This window comes from Branchiostoma floridae, chromosome 3 (assembly GCF_000003815.2).
Source record: "Branchiostoma floridae strain S238N-H82 chromosome 3, Bfl_VNyyK, whole genome shotgun sequence".
NCBI lineage: Eukaryota > Metazoa > Chordata > Leptocardii > Amphioxiformes > Branchiostomatidae > Branchiostoma > Branchiostoma floridae.
Window position 1 is genome coordinate 3286172 of NC_049981.1, and position 269 is coordinate 3286440.

Genomic DNA, 269 nt, shown 5'->3' on the forward strand with positions numbered 1-269 from the left:
CATTGAAATTTTTTTGGGCCTGGGGGGAAAAAATTCACCCCCCCCAGTAAATAACGTCAGGTCCCTAAGCCAGCGTAGCCACGTTTGCGTCCCGGGTCTGCAGAAAACAAGTTGACAACGCTGCGCCCGACCAAGGTTGCCTCTGGGCGCAGAAGCGGAGCGGCCATGGGTGCGTCCGTACTGGGTCGATTACAACCGACGGACTGATGGGTCGGTATCACCTTGCTCCTAACTACGCGCAAAGGAAGTTGGGATAGCGGGGGCCAATC